Below are 18,925 nucleotides of genomic sequence, written 5' to 3' on the forward strand. Positions count from 1 at the left end.
GCCCAAAAATTACAGTCTGTGCCATGTTACACAATATAATTCTCAAGAAACAGTTTCAACAAAGACAAAAGGGGGCAGGACCACAGTATTCGGCACTGCAGTCAGGGCCAGCAGCTCCAGCAGATACAGATGAGGAGTCTAAATGAGAACTATCAGCTGTAAATGGTGCTGGCAAAAGTAGGCATGCACAATATGCCATGGCTCTGGCTTAGAGGCAAAGGAGAGCACACACACTTACTACCTAAGTGAAAACCTAAGATCCTAAGACATACAAATATTAAAACTGATGCTTGCAAGAGTTCACACCCTTTACTTAACCATATAATGGTTGTGATCTGTTAGCATAAGAAGAGGTAACCCCCAAGTACGCAACTTATAACGGCAGTATTAACAAGGTAAGTGTGGGACCTGTATGAAAAAAAGAGGTATATAACTGATTACACTCATGTGCAAATACTTATATGTCCCTAAGATGAAACATGATCAGGTCTACAGTAATGTCAGTAATAGCTTATGACTGATGCTTGCAATTTACAACTATGAATTTTTCCTAATACTATGTATCAAGCATTTCAGTTGACCAATGTATATAAACCAGAGAGCTGGTCAGTGGTAGCATCATTTGCACAAGTATAGCAATAGTTAATAATTAAATATCTAGTATGACTGCATTACTAAGAATACTAACAGAAATACAGTGAGGGTCTACAATTTCATAACCAGTCATTCACAACTGAGCAAGAATGATACATAAAACATTTCTTCTGCAATACATTTTCATTAAAGCAAATAGTGGTTATGCACTCTGTGTATATCAGTCAACAGTAGTGTTTAGATAACCTGTGTGTGTTGGAGGGGGTGGTATGGGCAAGTTTTTTTTTCAGTGTGCATGCATCAACACAATCAAGCACTGTGCTAACACTACATCTTCGCATCTTGGATATGTGTGAGCCATGCATGGTAAAGTAGTCAGTTCAGTGTCAGCACCACCTAACCCAAGGACTACTTCTGCCAAGAGTTGCACTGCTAATTATATGGCCCTGGTTAGTAGTCAGGGTGCTATCTGAATATGAATGATGATGGATGCTGGATAAGTTCTCATCTTGACTAGGTCCAGGACCATGACCACGTGGCCTGTCACATCCAGATGTGGACAGTGTAGTTACTGATGGAGAAGTGGAAATAATTACACTATGGAAGTGTAATATTGCATGGTCAAGTTAGCTAATACCAAACAATGTAGCGGCTCTCCTACCATGTGAATACCAACCCTCCCACAGCAGATACTTCATTACAAACACTGCCAATCCAGTGTGTCATTCATCCTGTCCAAGGAGTCACCCACATGGTTCAGGCAGTTCCACACATCAGAATGCTCAACATTTGCTACTAGCACTTTTCTGAGGCCCTGGTGGAATGTGCCCTTGCCTCTGGGACAGCCATACATATATGTTGTATGGTACCTACTGATACATGAGCATCAGGAAGAGGGTGGACAGCAGGCCTCTTGCAAGCACTTCTAGCAGACCCCCCCCCCAATGTGGCACTTCCCTCTCATGATGACTACAGAGAGAATGAACCAGCTTTGCAACTGGTATAACCACACTATCCTGCTCAACTGTGTCACCCTTAACTGTTCCTATATCTGAGGTCCCTGTTTCATGAGTATGGGTAGGCATACTGACCAAAATGTCAGCTTGATCCTCTGCACTCTCAGACTGTGCTTCTTCATAGCTACCGTCATCATTAGAGGCTACCAATGCTGTGACATAAGGCGGTAGGAATTCTACAATGCCACTGGCAGGATCAGCTATGATAACAAGTAATCAGCGTAGCAAAGTGAAATAGAATACAAACTGATCAAATTTATGTTATGTAAAACATATTTTAAATAATAGATGCTAATGTAGAATAATAAAAATAAAAAGGTAAGCTTACCATGTGCAGGTGGTGGTGGTGTAAAATAAGAACCTGATGTGCCTACATATAAGAAAGGAAATGGAGATAATCCAGAGGGCTGGAGTGAAGGCTGGTATCACACCTGTGACCCAGAGGGTGACAGGACTAACACAAAACAGTGTATAGAGGATTATCCCAGATAAAATCAATTCAGCTATCAGATCTAGGAGACTCTGTCTCTGTCTTTGATACCCTCCCTGTGGTAGGAATAAAAACACCTTGTTGACGTTTCCAGTAGTTTATTCAGTTAAGAAAGTAGATAGATGAGTGTTCTTGTTCTAATACATTACATTGAACAGATCAGTTATTTAAAGACAGCTACAGACAATGGTGGGAGTGTCCATGTGAGATGATTGGATGATATAAGATGGCTAATAAGCATCACAATGCAAATGACACAAGAAACAGAAAACAATCCACTTTAAATCTTCAGAATAAAAAAAAATCTCATACAGACGTCTGCTATCCAGTTTAATTCCCCACCATCCTTCTCTCTCTCTCTCTCTCTCTCTCTCTCTCTCACACACTCTTTCACTCTCTTAGTATCACTTCTATGCCAGCCTTCTTGCTGGCTCTATATAGATAGCTATAAGATATAACATATACATCTATAATGAGTGTGACATATTGCCATCTGTGCCAGGGAGAGTGGGGCAATGCATGTGTAACATGTGTCAGCATAGTTAGCTGAAGTTTTGTAAATAATTTTGTGACATTGATTACCACACTGACTTATTATACAGATGTTTGTTTTAAAAATGTATCAACAGTGTTATTATAACTGATTAAATGTTTATGTTTAAACAAAGAATTCTGGAAGGGAAAAGTAGAGGTTTTTGAAATTGTCCTCTAGCTTTCAGATACTGCAAAAGTTCTTAGCATAGCTCTGGGTGTGTATTGTACCAAAGTCAGATGATCAAATGTGATGTCATTCTATAACCAGCACTGAGAGGATGGAACTCTGACAGCAGCTTGTTTTTCATTGGAACCAGATATAAAAATCAATGTACAATCAGTTGAGTTATAACTCAGTTGTTCAGTTCAGTCTGTTAGAAGCCCGTAACCTTGCCTTGTGGAAGTATGCATCTCAGCATCCAATCTTGCCTTGCTGTATTAATTAAGATAGCTAGGGAACAGTTATTCTTTAGACAGTCATGAAATACAGTGAGATTAGTTGAGTATATTTTTTCTGCATCTGTTTGAATATTGTTATTTCTCCTGAGATTGAAACTCTGGTGTTTATTGTACTTAGATATTTAGTATTCTCATGTTTTCTACTTTACTATTTATTATTAAATATTTTATATCTTTCATTGTGGCTGGTCTTTTAGAGAATACGTTTAACATCATAAGAGTACTTGTGCTTATTTTACTTCCACCATGGTCACTCCAAAAAGCCTGGCTGCTTTGGTTATACTCTACCATTTATGTTAGTATTGTTTTTACTCAATATAGTTGGATACTCAAGCATGAGCCTGAGCATGGTTGACTGGTGGCAGCATAGTTACATTATAGTCTGGGCAAAAGGGGTACAGTTAATAAATCTGTATCAGGAGTGTGTGTGTGTGTGTGTGTGTGTGTGTGTGTGTGTGTGTGTGTGTGTGTGTGTGTGTGTGTGTGTGTGTGTGTATACATGTGTGTGTAGGTGTGCATGTGCACGTGAGTGTGTGTGTGTGTGTGTGTGTGTGTGTGTGTGTGTGTGTGTGTGTGTGTGTGTGTGTGTGTGTGTGTGTGTGTGTGTGTAAATCAAATACCCAGGTGTGGGTGTGTCAGCTACTTGAAAATGGGACACAGTGCTCCAAAGTGAGTCTATTTTGGATCTAGAGAGACAGACATCTAATCCCAGGTCTGGAGTGTGTTCCCTGTATGCTCTTGGGGGAAATTGTGTTTGATGCAGAGAGCTGCATCTGAAAAATACAGTGTAAATACATTCATGTACTTAGTGACCATCTCTCATCAGTATCAGTGCTGAGGATTGAGGCTCCTTGATTACTGGCCTGAGGTAAAGAAAGGCCGTCAGAATGAAAATTATTTAATTATATTGCATACCTGAAAGTTCTGCAGTAGACACACTTAGGATGGCCTCCACATCAGCATCAGCATCAACAATTCTGTGTGAACCCTCCAGTGAGTTGTATGGTTCTCTGACAGTGGTGGTTCATTAGCAAGATCACCCCCATAGCCATACATTCCTGGGCAATTGCAACTGCCCAAAATTTCTCATGCATTATCACATCACTGGCCCTATGTCTGATATTCTGATAGGTATGGCCATGACCTCCTAAAACACTTACATCTTCAAAGACCTGGTCCCAGTTATGGTCACAGGAGAACTTGTCATCTCTGCCTCTGTCTAAGAGGAATGAGCCATTTCAACATATTGCCTGGTAGATAACTTCATTCTCTCCATCACTGTTGTGGGGTACAGAGGCCTTGGGCACTATAGCCCTGTTTGAGATGAAACATAAAAGAACAATAAAAATAAGTCACAGCTCATTGTTAACAAAACAAATATGAATGAATGTATGCATCCATCATGCACAAAAATAATTGAAAAAGTAAGGCTTCCTATGAGTAGACACAAGTTAATAATGACCCCCTCAAACATGAAATAAAGGAAATGAAAAACAATGGTAAAAATGTTTAAGGAGGACAGTAATTGAGTAACTCTGTAGTACATTGCAGCATTAACAAAAGAATTTACACTTTTCATGTAGAAATGTATAAAACTTTTGTCGGATATCCACTTGTATGGAGGGCAGACAAGTATATATAACAGGCTTAACACATTCTGTGAGCTACAAATAAAAAAAAAAAATCAACTTGCTAATAAGTGATGCAACAGGCTTCTGCAATACCTGTTCAGATTCCCAGAGAAAAGTTTCCAGAATGTCAGGTAACACTCTTTTCCAGCATTTTTAATGGAAAGAAATGAATAACATACATGATTTTACCAACAGCAAGGGACAAACAATGTAGACAGTAAACAAGTGGGTGTATTGTGAAATGCAATCCATCAGTAAATTTAAAATACAACATTTTGTAAAAAACAGCAACACACCTTTGCAGCAAGTTAGTTGGTAAACTAGAAACACGTTTTTTAGGCAGATAGCAGTATTGAGTTTTCTGGAGCCAAACAGTTTCCCCTACTATGATACAAGATCATTACCTACATGATAATACTTATATAGTGCAGATTCACCCCTCTGAGCACTGTAAATATGCAGATTATGTGTGAACTCATTAACATTAATGAATTCCACAATCTACACTAAGTGCAGGGCAGGTAAACATGTAGTAAGGACATACATGATGGCATGCACACACCCTAGCACAGCATTGATGAGAATTGAAGTGTTTTATCTGGTAAGGGCTTGCAAGTAAGAGTGATTAGTCTGGCTGCAGTAACAATTGGTGTTTCACAGCCTAAATAAGAATGATTAGTCTGACTGCAGTAACAATCAATGTTTCACAGTCTGTCATCTTTGACGTACACTTACCAAGGGTGTGTCAGGGAGAAGAGACTTGCAAGAAAGTCTGGTGTTACATTAACTGACTTATGAGAACAACATTTCTAACATTGCTATGAACTGATTATGATCACACTTTGTACCTTTAAATAAAAATGTGTCTGCAGTTCTAAAGAAGTACATTACTCATTGAAACAGATGTCAAAAATAATACAAATGATATTACATTGTTAGAAAAGCAAAGATAAGGTAATGATGCTCACAAAATAAAAAGAAGAAAAACAGATGCAGTGTTACAAATATTAGGTTTATATTGGGTGTGGAAATATTAGCTTAACTGTTGCAAATATCCCATTCATCCATACATCTGCTGCCAAGTTACAAAGGACAATTTTCAGAACTTGGTTCTGTTGCACCTTTAATGTGAATTGATTCAATGTCACATCTTGAAAATGCGTAATCTCCTTTTTCCTCTTCCTAGTTATATGCCTGTGTCTATGGCAAATAGTGATAATAATCTCATATGTCTGTCATTAATGCCTTGGTTTGGTAGTTCATATTTAGAGAGGGTGCTGTTTGTATGAGCATAATGATGTTTAAGGAGTATATGTTCATGGTGCAAGATAAAAATTTGATAAAACTTCACAAATGCACATTTTTAACTATTTGTTTCATAATGTTTCATTTTATTTATTTATTTTTTTGTCTTCATCCTTTGCATACCATTTGGCATTCTGCACCCTTGACTGTCAGTGGTCCTTAGCAGTGAAGGAGAGTTCACTTCCTAAAGTAAAAAAAGTACAAATTTAATTTTGAATGCCATCAGTAGAGCAATTGAGACTGGCAATGCTGTACTTTTGGCAGCACTCTGGACAGTACTGGATGAAGAAAGTTCACCTGTGAGATAAATATATCTGTGGCACAAGGTGTAAGTGAAGTCAGCTCACAGAAAGAGGCCACATAATGTAGGGTTCAAATCCAATTTGCATATATTTGTATGACTGGATTTAGATATAAATATTGACACCCAATGTTGTATTTGAAGTGAAAAAGATAAAATCTGTGATAAATGCTAAAAATCTTATCTGTAGTCCATGTGAACTGATGTTACAAATGTGTTGTAAACTCACCTCTTCTCATTAATAACAATATGTGATATGGATGTTGCAACATATGGCATTTTATAAGGCATGATAACACAAAAGTAGTAACATGAGTAATGTGGACATATATGTCATATGTGCTGTAGAACTTATCCATATCTCACAATTATTCATATGATACTAATACATTGTATTGTAAATGTTTATGTCATGAGTAATTCTATATACTGTTCTGAGAATGACCTCCTGTCATTCACTCTGTGATCTCTTTCTGAACAATTGCCATTACATGAAATCCTGTTGATGATGTCTAACCTAAATACTATGTGCGGTGTGGCAAGCAGATGTGGAAAGGAGAAATCTGCACAAGGTGAGATAGCTACAGACCCTGGAAACTACAGACATACAAGTCTCACTATTCTCATATGCAAAGTCATGGAAAGAATTATCATGGAGAGGATCAATAATGCGATAGGAAACTTCCAGTCACTGGACCCAGCTCAGTTTTGTTTCGGCAAGAGCGGGTCATGCCTACTCAATCTGGTGGACTTTGAGAAGGTCATCAAAGCAATGGATGAGGGCAAAACAAAATGGTTCATGATGCCTATCTTGACCTGGCCAAGGCATTTGACACAATACCTCACTTGGGCATTGTTGGCAAAATTAAGAGGTTAGGTATAACCCCTTATGCCACTCAGTGGATAGCCAGCTGCCTCCACAGATAGGACCCAAGAAGTTAGAATTGGGGGGGGGGTTCGACCTCTGCAAAGATGTCAGTCATAAACGGAGTCCCAGGGATCGGTCCTGGGACCAATGCATTTTGGCATTTACTTCTCTGAAGTCAAGGCCAATGTCAAAGGCCACTGGCTGACTAAATCTGCAGATGGTTGCAAATAAGGAGTGCAGTCTATGTTCCCCAGGAATGGGTGACACAGACAAATAACTGGTATCAGAGCCATGGACTAAAACTAAATGCAAAGAAATGGATAATAGAGTCCTCTGGAAAGTAATCTACCCCCTTGTAACTTTCATATTGACAATACTCCCCTAAGAGTTGACCCAGTAGTCAGGGATTTGGGGACACACATAGACAGTAATCTATCCTTTGACCATCACGTGTCTATAGTAGTGAGGAAATCATTCCATGCTGTGCAACTTATAAACAAAGGTATGGCATCTAAGTCTAAGGAGGTCATTGCTCCACTGTATTTGGCATTGATTAGACATCATTGGGTATAGTGACCCCTTTGGTATGTACCTAACCAGGCATATCCAAGAATTGCAATGTCCACAGAGGTTCCTCACAAAAAGAATACAGGGCATAAGTAACATGTCCTGTGTTGACCACCTCAAGGCCCTATCCTGAAATCCATCTCCTATAGGCTGTTGAGGGGAGATGTATGCCTAGCATACAAGGCATTGTTAGAACCCACCCTGATGGACCTCCTGCATATCCAAAAATCAGACAGTGCCAGATTTACCTGTTCTAAAGACTTAAACCTTGCTTGTGATATAAATAAGACCTGCTGGAAAGACAGCTATGTATCTCAGAGACTACCCCTTCTCTGAAACAGGTTCCCCATCCATGTCAAGCAGAGTTCCTTCCTAACTCAATTCAAGTGTAACTTGAACAATTGGATGGGGAACAGGAAATTCATCCCTGGCTTGGCACCTACTGTATATCTCTAATGGGCACAGGCAGTCTGTAAATGGTTTATCTCCCAAGCTCCTGCTTACACTTATCAAGGGTACCAGCTCTTGTCTGAGATTTGAGATGCATGGCTAGGCTTAAAAAGGCCCTTGTGGTTGTTAGCCTAGTAAACACCTATGAATATAACTTTTTTTCCTTTTGCATTTGCTTGTCACTCTGTAGCATGCAATTAGGGTTCACTACTGAAGGAAAAAGAGAAAATTTTAATTTGGCCTGCTTTCTGTAGCACAAACTAGCCTAGCACCATTGTTTGGCCATCAGCACTCTGGATAGTACTGAGTGAATAAAACGCAATAGTTAGTTAACCTTCTCTGGGGCACAAGGTATAAGTGCATTGAGTTTATTAAAAAAGACAGGTGATACAGAATTCAAACCCAGTTTACAAATAATTTTACAGAGGGGGAGTCTGAATAAATATTGCTGCACATTTTGGTATATGAATACGTTGTTGGAAACAACTATTGTCAGTATTGCTAACAAAATGTCAGCTTCTGTCTGTTCCCTTTCTCAATATATGGCATTGCCGAAAGTTCTGATAATGTACGACAGAAATTAAAATTCTGATGTGGCAAGGAGATGTGAGAATGATAATTGTGTCATTTTAAAGTACTGATTTTTTTGAGGTTTACGATGGATGTTCAGATGGATTCAGTTAATTTTCTGGATATTACTATAAGGAAAAATAAGGAGAAAAAATGTTTTGAATCCACCATATATCATAAGCCCACATATTCCAAAGCTTTTTTGCATTTTGACAGTAGGCACCCTATATATCAGAAGAAGGCCTTTATGAAAGGTCAATATGTAAGGTTGACCTTTATGATAACAGATGATCATGTTTTGAGCAGGAACACATAAATATTTTGGGGGAAAGGCCTACCATTGTGTATAAAAAGGATCTGTGTGTTAAGACTATTGGAAGGCCTGTGTGAAGACCGGGGAGTGGACAGATGACTAAATGTGTCCATTGTGCCCAATGCCCATATATTATGGAATGGACTTCTGTGGTGTTACAAGGTTTTGGGCAGATTAACATTATTAAGAAATTTTACTGTGGGAGTAAAGGAGTGGTTTACCTAGTCGTATGCAAGGTTTGCAGGACATTCTATATAAGTAAGACTAAACTCATTCTGAGAAAAAGAGTTTACCAGCACCTTTATGATATAAAGAAAACAGATGTGGGAAATGCATTGTATAAACATTTGGACAAAAACCCGTCTTATAGATGTACATTTCTAATTATTGATCAGGTTGATTTAGGGCAGAGAGGAGGGCCAGAGGATGTTTTTTTAGAATTTCAGGAACTTAAATGGCAATTGAAAACCAGTGCTACTGTATACCCTGGCTTAAATGAAACCATTTCTCTGTCTAGTTTTTTAAAGTTGAGAGCTGCTTTTTTTCTAAGATGTTTTAGTGGGGGGTTTATGTCAATGGTTTGTTTTATTTTTGCATTTATGCTTTAACAAAGTGCAAGGATATGTATTTATGTATTTGTATATAAATAAAAGGAATATTTATGTATTGAATGCGGTTAAATCCGCACTGTTAAGTCATTAGCTTAGGTGTCGCCATGGTGACTGATTCGTTAACCATGCACTTTATTTCAATTTTTTTAGGAGTGATGATATAAATTGTGTTTTTAGCAGTGATGTAGTGTGCTGATGAAGTCCTATTGTACTAAGGATGAAAGCACTTGACTCTTGTATAATAAAGGTTTGGGGTTTCAGCTCCAGTTTTTGCCTCCCATTTTTTTTTTGTTTGTTTGTTTGTTAATTCTGTGAATAGTTATACAACTTCTGAATGTTTTATTAGAATTTTACAGCCAAGGTATCTGGATTTCACAGTGATGTTGACTCAGTTAATTCAGTCTAATAATGCATGTCTGCACTCCAATGGTTATGGTAACACTTACAACTTTCTGACAGTAGTGTGTAACCTTTTCTCACATACTCTGTCAGTGTTATTCAGCAGTGGACTGTCATGTTTTGGAAGTGTCTGTATTGTCAGTGCTCATTGTCCAAGCATGAGCCAATACAACTGACAGTGATACAATAAACAATTACTGTTTTCAGTACAATCATCCTAGGATGAACTGTCATGAATGCCTGCTTGACAATCAGATGATTTACAATTGTGATCATCATTGAAACAACATACTGTGAAAAGAGGTACATGTCACACACAGTAACACGATGTATATGAATGACAGCATACAGATGTTGCAAAGCATTATGTAATTACATTGGACAAGCACAGTGCATTTATACTGATCTGTCCAGACACATGCATTTGCCACAAATCCTGTAATGCACACTACCTGATCTTCCAAACTCTAGTGTCATGTAAGTAAACCTTCAACAACAGATGCGTTGTGTCCATTTCATCTCAGGAGAAAAGTTTAAATTTGGCTATTGCTCCCTCTTCACTTTATCCCACTTTTAATGCAAACACACTGATGACATTAGCCTGTCAAAAGTACACTCTCTCTCATCTTAAAAGTCATACTTTTTCTGTGGCATGTGCAGGTCATGCTATCTACTCTAGATTGTGTAACTAGATAGGTAAGAGGTTCAAATCTCACTGTGGTGAACTCTTGTGTGAGGCTTAAGTGTCAGGTACATATAGCTTCATCAACAGATGTGCTGTATCTACTGCCACTCAAGATAAACATTTATACTGAGAGAGGACACAAACCTTATCCCACTTTTGCCACAAACATATTCTCTGCAACACCGATGAGATCATTTTTCATAAGTTCACTCTCTCACTACAAAAGGCGGATTTCTGTGGCAGTTGTAGTTAATACTGTCCTCTAAGTTTTGTAACTAGATAGGTACGTAGTTTGAATCCAGCTTGTTTTAATAGCTTGACTGTGATTACTTTTGTATACAACTGACTGTCACAGTTACCATTATGCACACTTCCACTTAGGGACATTTTCAGTGGCAGGAGGCTACTCTATAAATTTCTATTATCCCCAGGCAAAACCCAGTTTGATTACATAATGATTTCATAACTGCACTACTTCACAGTCATAATATGACTTCTCCTGTGGCACTAGTTGTTGATACTGTGCTCCCTAGACTATGTAGCTAGATAGGTGGTTTGAATCCAGCAGTGACTGTTTTGTGTGAGTGGTTGTTTCTCTCTCATACTGTGCAGAAAAGGATTCAGATACATATATGATGTGCAGCTGTACAGTATTATTTTGCTCTTCCACCACTTTTTAGCACAAATATCAAGCTACTAAACAGTGGTGATGTTATCCATTCAAATATGCATTGTTACAATTGTACACTGACATCTCGTGTGGCGGCACTTGCAATTCAGATAATATTCTCTCGCTTGTGATCCTAGGTAGTTAGTTCACATCCAGCCATTATTCTTAGACTGAGTAGTGTCGGTATGACTGTTCATAGATTCATAGGTTGGTAATAGGCTATTGGCCCTAGGGCCTATACCAGCCTGGCCATAACAATTCCCTGGCTATTTCTTCCTACATTATTTACTTCCATGGACTCCTGTCTAGCAGGGTGACTAATGTAATCCCTGGGGTGAATTTCCTATCTCCCATCCAGTCATCAAGGTTCCTTTTGAAGAGGGCCAAAGAGGCGCTCTGCTTGACATGTATGGGCAGTCTATTCCAGAGTCTGGGGAGTCTCTGGGTCAGGAACCTATCCCTCCAGCATGTTTTATTCATTGTGATGACAAGGTTTAGATCCCTGGAGCATGTGTCTTTGAGGGATTGGGATTTCTTTAAGTGTAGCATGTCCAACAGCTCTGGGTTTGACATGGCTTTTTATGTTAAGCAGAGATCGCCTCTGAGTAGACGATATGCGACAGAGTATAGGTGGAGATTTTTTAGACGGTCAGCATAGGGCATCTGCTTTAGGCCTGTGATTCTTTTAGTGAGGTATTTCTGCGGCCTTTCCACTTGTTGCAGATGTCTTGAGAGGTACATACCAAACGGGGCACTGTATTCTATAATGGGTCTAATGAGGGATGAGTACAGTGGGACAATGACCTTCTTTTTTCTGGATGAAAAGCCCTTAGTGATGAGGTGTGACACATAGAAGGATTTCCTGACTGTTGAGGCGATGTGGTTATCGAAGGTGCGACCACTGTCCACCTGTGTCCCTAAGTGTCTTATCACACTTTCTGTGTTTAGTGTACTGCCACCTATGTGGTAATTCACGGGTACATAAGGGGATAACTATACATTTCTTGGCATTGAGCTTGAGCCCATGGATCTGGCACCAAGCATCTGTTTCTGTAAGGCCCTTTTGTAGAATATCCACATCATTTGGGGATTAAAATAATGGCTCCCAGTTTGCAGTCATCTGCAAACTGTGTTAGTCAAAGTCCCTTAGTGTTGGCCTGTACTTCAGAGAAGTAGATGCCAAACAAGAGCAGTCCCAGGACTGAACACTGAGGTACTCCACCTGTCACTTGTCTGGAGCTGGATTTGGAGTCGGCTACTTTTACAGTGTGGGTTCTGTCAGTAAGCCAGTTGGCAACCCATTGAGTGACATTGGGATTAATGCCCAGCTTAGTAAGTTTATCTATGATTCCAGAGTGGGGGATGGTGTCGAAGGCCTTGGCGAGGACCAGATTGGCTGTGTGGACCACCTTATCCTTGTCCAAGGCTCTAGGGACTGATTCGAAGATGTCAATCAGGTTCAGGAGACAAGATCGGCCCTTCACAAACCCAAACTGCATGGGGTCCAGTGTTTGAAGGTTGCCAATGTCTTTGTTTATAAGTTCCATGATAATATGTTCCATGGCCTTGCAGATCAGGCTCGTCAGACTGATGGGGTGGTAGTTTCTGGGATCCAAGGTGGATGTGAATGTCCAGGTCACTAACAATGTTGTCACACACATACCTGCTGTTTACATGTATAGACGGTGATTCCTCTTACAAAAGTTAAGATCATTTTTCACATAGAATTGCTTTATTTAAGACTGATGATGACATTTGATGACATTTTCCTTTCATAACCGTTGTACTAAGCCTTCTCCTCTAAAATGAGGAAATGAGACAATGTCCTGTATGTTGTTTCTCTCTCTGTAAAGTGTGTAGTATGATAGGCCGGGGTCGAATCTGGTAACATCTGTCTGTCAGAAAACTGTGCTAGACAAGAGTGGCTTAAGCAAAGAAAGTAGTTATGGCACAGTCAGAGGGCAACATTTTTTAGGTCTCATGCTCCAAGTAGGGGATCCATACCCATTACAATAGAAAGTGCTATAAGCTCTTTAAGGGTATTCTTCATAAAATAAATGGTATACCTATTCTGATACCTGCCCTGGCATGTGTTTGAGTCTGACAAGGTGAAAATGTTGATTATGTCATTGATGGCTCACAGGCATTACTTATTTTCCAGGTAAAAATGCTCTGTATTGCATATCTTCATCCAAACATTTCTTTATTACTGTCATTTTTTTTCTTCACACTGTAGAGCTGTGTAAGACATGAGGGCTCACATAACATTTCTTGCTGTATGGCATGCTGTAAGATCATCAGAAAGCATTTTTGGGCCTGTGTGCTTGCATTGTTTGTTTGCTATTACGGTAGTGCTCACTGTATTTCCTTATGAGCATGCCCAGTATAATGATGCAGTAGATGCATGTCATTTTCAAATGGAGATTTGAACTAATGAAATGTCATCAGCTCTGTGTTGTCATTTGTCACTTAAGTATTTTGATTAATATATCACAATTTAGCATTTATATGAATATGCAACACATTTGTTTAATATATGTTTAAAGATAATAAACCCTCTTTCTGTAATTGCAAATGACAACAAAAGGCAAAATATCTCCTTTTCTGATGGGAATAACACAGCAGCTATGGGGTTCATTTCTTCTTATTTATACATGATGAAGTGGGTAATACAGCAGTATTGTCATTTATCACAAATAAATTCCCTGTATATACATCTCATATGCCGTAACTACAGTCCGTGCAAGTATTCCCCAATGTACGTACTGTCCTTGTCAACTCAGCATTTTGTTAACATTTATATCATATTTACTCCCCTTTGTTACACTGTTGCTTCGCATCCCTCTCACATCCTTTTTTTTACCACATCTGTCTTTATTTATGTGCATGGGTCAAGAATTGTGAACTGGATTAATTATTGCTACATCGATATAGAAGTATTTACATTAAAAACTGTTTTTTATGACATAAACACGTTTGCATTATATGAGTAGATTTTCTCAATTTGCTGTCCCCCCCTTACTTATTATTGCATCAATCCTGCTGTATTCTGCATAGATTCTTCTTTGTGTGTGTGTGTGTGTGTGTGTGTGTGTGTGTGTGTGTGTGTGTGTGTGTGTGTGTGTGTGTGTGTGTGTGTGTGTGTGTGTGTGTGTGTGTGTGTGTGTGTGTGTGTGTGTGTGTGTGTGTGTGTATATATACACGTGTTTGTGTATGTGAGTGTTTGTGCGTTATGTGTGTGTGTGTGTATGTGTGTGTGTGTGTGTGTGTGTGTGTACATGTGTTTGTGGGTTTCTTAAAGATAAGATGTTGAAGCAATACCTATTGATCAGGCATGGTTTAGACAGCAACCTTAAGGTTAGACTCATCTAATAATACAATTTTAAAAGAAAAAAACTGTCTTATTTAACTTGTTCTGACATTACAGTACATTCTGTAAAAGTGAAGAGTTTTCCTGTATGACACAGTGACCTACTGTTCCTTTTGCTTTCATTATTTGCTTGCAAATTTGAAAGTAATTTGCGCTGTAACAACATCTGTCAGCTCAAATTGCAGTAATTTGTAGGAAATTATACTGGCTTAGAGATGCTCAAAGCAAGAGTTGTGCATTGAATGATCACTGTCTCTAGGACTGGAGTGACCTTGAACTGAGAATAGTAAAATACGGAGGTGCAGGGGGTGCTTCCTTTCTTTAGTGTTCTCATGTCATAATTCAGTACTTATTTGTATGAGAGCATGTGTACTTCAGTAAGTCATTTTTTTGCAAGCCATGCCAAGCAGTTCTGTGTATACAGGTGTAGTTTTTTTTTATATTATCATGGAACTTAATCAACTATATTTTAGGTCTGTAATTAATTCTCTTTCTCAGACTAGCTCTGGCGTATATTTTGTGGAGGAAAACTTTTCAGCATGCGCAGTAGTGTATGGCCTATTATTTATTTAAAATTGTGAATGTGTTCATAGTTAACTGCACCCCCTACTCCTAACCCTGACCTTACACATTACATCAACAGAAATGCTTTCCCTAACTGTACCACTAATCAAAACAAAAGAACACAGAACACACACAACAACAGTTGAGTAAAATGTTAAATCTATCCCCTTACCTCACCCTAACCCATGAACACTCACACATATGCACTACCTGCTATAGCACAGATCTTGCACATTTTCACATCCATCCCCTTTTCAGTCCTGCACGCTCCATCATACCTACACTATATAAAACTTGAATTCAGCCATTCATGATTCACACAATTGTGCAGTCATTCATTTGTGCTTTTGTTCAATTTTTTACTCTAATTTGTATCATCCACCAAAGAAAGTGCCCAGAAGTACATGGTCATTTGAAGGCCTCTCCAGTGAGACCCACAATGTGTTTAGGAGAGGACACTTTGGGCAGTTTTTGCATTAACAAGTTATTTAACATGTGGATGATATGGCTGGATGCATAAATGAAATCAATCACATTCTACAAGCCTTGAAGGACATGCCTGTAGAAAAGGAGTGCCTATAGGTTATGGTTACTATTCAGTCTATGTATAGTTCTGTGTTACATAATAAAAGGGTTGGTCTATTTTAAAGATCTTGTATGCTGTGTAATAAGCTTGTCACCTGCATTTGCAGTATATTTGATGCAGTTTCCTGAGTTTGTGCTTACAATTAATGTTTTTACTCATTGATATGATCTCCATTGGCACCCATGTTTTCCATAATATATGTTCATCAGTGAGAGCATTGGCTTATTTACAATATGAGTTATAATGTGTATTCTGGGTACCTGCTACTTACTATTCTATAGATTTATAATCTATTAATATGTCCTAGTTGTAGTGAGAAACTAGAAGTGTTTTTTTTTTATGAAAATAATGACAGATTAATATGGCAGTGCTCCCGAGAACAGATCTGTTTTGCAGATATAACATAAAAAGTATAACACAGAATGTAGTACTGTTCTGTGAATAGAGAACTGTTCTGTAGATAGAGCCGACAGATAAGAACTGTCTCTTACATTTTCAAAGCTGCCATTTAAGACATAAGAAATTACATTCTGTATTCATACTTGCTAAACTATTGCAGAATATGCAGTTCTGGGAATGATTCACAACAAAAACAAGAAAAATCACAGAGAAATTGAGGACTATTAGCTACTCAGAAAGTGTATTTAAAACTTGAATGAACATGAATTTAAGCAGTAAAGAAGTGAGTTATTTATGAATGTGACAACAATGAAGTTCAGGGTAGTAGTAATAAAGGCTGGGTAAGTTCAACCATATAATGGTTAGCAGCGTCAGTCAATCATTTAATAGCTGCAAGTACATATATTTCCAAAATAATCTGAAGACCTAAAAAGTTGCTGTTATATCTTATAGGAGTGCAGGTAAAAATGTTACTGACACACAAGAAAAAAATGTGGGTGAGGAAGACTCCACTTGCTGCTAATATCATTATACTGTGTGCGGGGCTTCATACTGTAATGAGACAGTGACATGCCACAGGTGATGCAAGAATGCCAATCTCATGTTGCATGCTAATTACAGAATCACTACCAAAATTGTATATGTGGTACAATGTGCAACTCATATGAAACATAATGGAAAAGAATGCAACTGTTTTCAGATAAGAACCCTCTCCAGGTGAGAACAACTGTCTCAGGTGATGTTACTAATGCCCTGACGTTGCACTTGGTTAAATATGGAGGAAGTCATAATTTTAGCAGATTGGGGTAAATAATGTTTACTTGGGTCTATAGATAACAAGAACACAGTACTATTTAGGGAATAATGGAAGTGATTGCAAAATTATTTTAACAAAACAAATGAATGTCTAAATGATTTATTTCTTCTAAAATATTTTTATAACTGCATCAACTTCATTAATGTACATACATGTAAAGTAGATGTCATCTGTTTGCTTTTCAGAACATGAGAGGAAGCCAAAGCACTCAGAGGAGAAAAAAAACAGGCTGACACAGCAAGAACATGTAAATTCTTCTCTGAAGGAGCTTTGACAGGAACTGAAATGGAGAGCAACAGTGCTAATCACTGTACCACCATGCTGTCTGTTCTATAGCTTATTTCACTTGTTATTAGAACTATAATTGTTCTGTTACAATAATAAAGACCTGATGCATTGTCTTTCATATTTTCTGTCACCTGAACTTAAATCAAAAGTGTCAGTCTCGATAAAAACTCTTTATTTGAACAAAAAGTGCATTTATCTATTGTGCAATAGTTTTTCATAGCATGCAGATCCTACTGAAATATGAATTGGAACAAAGTCATAATTGTATTGCATTTAATTATTATATATGACTTATTTATCTACTGCAAAATTTCATACTCATATTAAAATTGGAAGTCATGGTTGATGGAGGGGAGGACATGCATGCAGTCAAACAATATTAACTTTGTAAGGCATTATTTTAGCATTTTTATGTATTTTACAACTCTTTGTCAGAGTAGACTAATTTACAATATTCTGAATTGGAATTAATGTGCATATCCACAGTTCATATTTCACTTTTGGAGTCCATCACTTCACTTAAAGTGCTTCACATTTATATAGCTGCCAATCAGTGTGGGGTGTTTAAAGTCAGTTTTGTAAAAAAACACATTGCAAAAGATAAGGAATTAAACACCAACATTATTTGTGCTGGAGATTTATAAAAATATCCTATTACAAATGTTAAAATATACTAAAGCAATGAGAGAGAAGGTCACTGAAAAACCAATCAGTAAAAAAAAAAATGAAAACTCCAGCAAAGGTAGAACTTCCAATAAGTGACCTCCCAAACTTGTTGTATCAGAGGCACGTGGGATATATGAAAATGATCCTTATGAACATTAGGGGTTTCAGCTAACTGGCAATTCTGAATGCCCATGACTTGTTTCATCATTTTAATGGACAATTTCAGGCCAATAAAGCCAAACCCCACTAGCTGTGGATATGCATATTTTGGCCTTGTTATGACCTCATCAGAACAGCACAGAGTGTTTGACTAAGCATTAGAAACACAGGGCTGTTATACCCAGCTGATGTCCATTATCATTAGGGTCGCTGCAAATATATCCCAAACAACAAACTAAAACAATGAATGAGAAGATCACTGAAAAAAACAATCAGTAAAAACAAAATGAAAACTCCAGCAAAGCTAGAACTTCCAATAAGTGACCTCTCAAACCTCTTGTATCAGAGGCACATGGGATATATGCAAATGATCCTTAAAATATAGAAATAACATTGTGATATAACCACTAACAAGCTAGTAAATAATATTTGTTTTTCTTTCTCATCAGTTGACTTTGGGGCAGATAGTGCTGAACATAAAAAGAATTAAAAATAAAGATTAGAAGCTTAGGAATACTAGAGTGGCTTATGGCAAAAACATCAAGACAGGGTTACGTGCCATTGGGTGATATACGTAGTGACTAATTCCAAGGTCAACTGTCCCAGATGGTCA

At 38.1% G+C, this 18,925-nt stretch overlaps 1 long non-coding RNA gene across 1 annotated transcript in view; it reads right to left on the bottom strand.

Annotated features, from left to right (window-relative positions):
* Window positions 1-18,925, bottom strand: part of LOC122791797 — a 158,606-nt gene that overhangs the window by 63,893 nt on the left and 75,788 nt on the right. Inside the window, exon 2 of the long non-coding RNA XR_006363197.1 lies at window positions 4,254-4,407. This is a non-coding gene — a long non-coding RNA (uncharacterized LOC122791797). The remainder of the gene's footprint in view (window positions 1-4,253; window positions 4,408-18,925) is intronic.

The sequence above is a fragment of the Protopterus annectens genome, chromosome 17.part0 (genome assembly GCF_019279795.1).
Source record: "Protopterus annectens isolate FY-2018-M chromosome 17.part0, PAN1.0, whole genome shotgun sequence".
Classification (NCBI taxonomy): Eukaryota; Metazoa; Chordata; order Ceratodontiformes; family Protopteridae; genus Protopterus; species Protopterus annectens.